The sequence below is a fragment of the Hirundo rustica genome, chromosome 1 (assembly GCF_015227805.2).
Source record: "Hirundo rustica isolate bHirRus1 chromosome 1, bHirRus1.pri.v3, whole genome shotgun sequence".
Taxonomy (NCBI): domain Eukaryota; kingdom Metazoa; phylum Chordata; class Aves; order Passeriformes; family Hirundinidae; genus Hirundo; species Hirundo rustica.
The window spans coordinates 96,244,988-96,246,791 of NC_053450.1; positions in this window are offsets into that span (position 1 = coordinate 96,244,988).

Sequence of the window (1,804 nt, forward strand, 5' to 3'; positions counted from 1 at the left end):
GCTGAGCTCTAAAGCAGTGGTCAAGCCTAGGAAGGGCACGTCACTCATCACTGCTACCTACTGGTCCAGTGGTTGACCCCAAACCCCTCATTTCCTTTCCTCACAGCCAGCGTTGTGAAGTGTGGGATAACAGACGCTGTGCATGTGTCTGCTGACGCATTTCAGTCCCGATGCAGATTACAGCATGGTTTTGTAGAGTGTCACTTCCACCGGCCGGCCATGCTGGGAGATGGAAAGCACAGAAAGGCCATTTCTTTGGAAGTAGATATGTATCAGTTTAATGTGTCTGAACTGCTTAGCTTGAAATGAAAGACACTGAGGCAGCCTGGCCCTGGGGTTTGTCCTTTACATAAAGCTGATGCTTCATCTGGATTCCCGCAGCTGCCTCAGTTGGGCCTCCCCAGTTTGAGGGCAGTTTTCAGAAGAGCAGAGAGTAACTGTGTTTGCCTCCCAGTGCTGGGGACCTCTTCTGTCCCTGGCTCCCCCAAACACACTCCTGATGCTGCTGAGCTCTTGCAGCACTGGTGTGGACCCAGCAGCTGGCATGGTATTTGGTCAAAATCCTTTGGGATCTTTTGATTCAAGGAATCAAGATTTTAGCCTCCCTGGGCATTTTCCATGCCTAAGGGGAACAGGGGACTGCCTGCACATAAAGCCTCTCATTTGCTACACCCAGTGAGTCACGCAACGCAGCACCAGACTGTACTTACTGTGTGAAGGCTCTAAATAACTTTGTTTCTTGCATTTTTTGTGCTTCACAGCCATGCTTCATAACCATGACAAGGAATGAGTTTAAGCCTCTGTGGTCACACATGCAGCTAATCTGGACCGATTCTCAGCTGAAGATAAACCCAGTCAGTGCCTGGGGTTCCTCTCTCCTCCCATCTTCTCCCAGCACAGCTGCCTGTAGCTTGGCAGGCAGACACCCTTTGGCAAAGCACCATATCCACAGCTTCCCCCATTCACTGGCTGTGCTGTCAGCACATTGCGTGCTGTGCGTGCATCCCAGTGAGCTCCTGAGGATCCAGCCGCTCCGGCAGCCTTGGAAAGCAGAGGGAATTTGAACCCTAGGTGTTCCCAGGTGCTGTTGGCATCGAAACCAGGCCTGCAGGGATGGCAGTCACAGCAGGACACACACTGATCCCTGGAGAACTTTTTTGTCTCCTAGTTGCTTTGTGTGACTAGTTGTGTGACTGATCATGGCAGCTCAGTAAGGCCTGCTTACACAAGTTTGCCTGCTGGATGCTATTTCTCAGTACTGACCTTACATATGAGGATGGGAAAAAAGCAGTGTTTTCTCAGCTCTGTGTTCTGAATATCCACTTGACTTTGGTCAATGGATTCAGTCACTGCTCTGAAATAAGGGAAACCACACATCCCAGCAGTGCCATACTCTGTCTTATAACACAAGTTGCCACTGGAGAAAATATCAGGAATATTTTCAGCTGACAGGATTTTTCTATTTTTTGTTTTATTCTATAAAATTTCACAGCAAATAAAGAACTAGCAAAAAAATTGAACTTCAAAGGAGAAAACATAATCTCCTTCTTCAGCTGACTCTATTGTTTTGATTATTTTACTATTTTGATCATTTTTTTGACATCTTTGATTATTTTCTTCTTTCTGTGGACCAGTAATTTTGCCCACTTAAAAGGAACTGGACTGATTTTGATCTTCTAAAAGTACGACTGTGGTTATCCTGAATTATGCCAGAATAAGTGAGATCAGAGTTGGGCTCAAAATCCTGATTCTCCAAAGCTTTATGATCAAAGTAATGTCATGCAAGAAACAGAGAAAGGGTGGA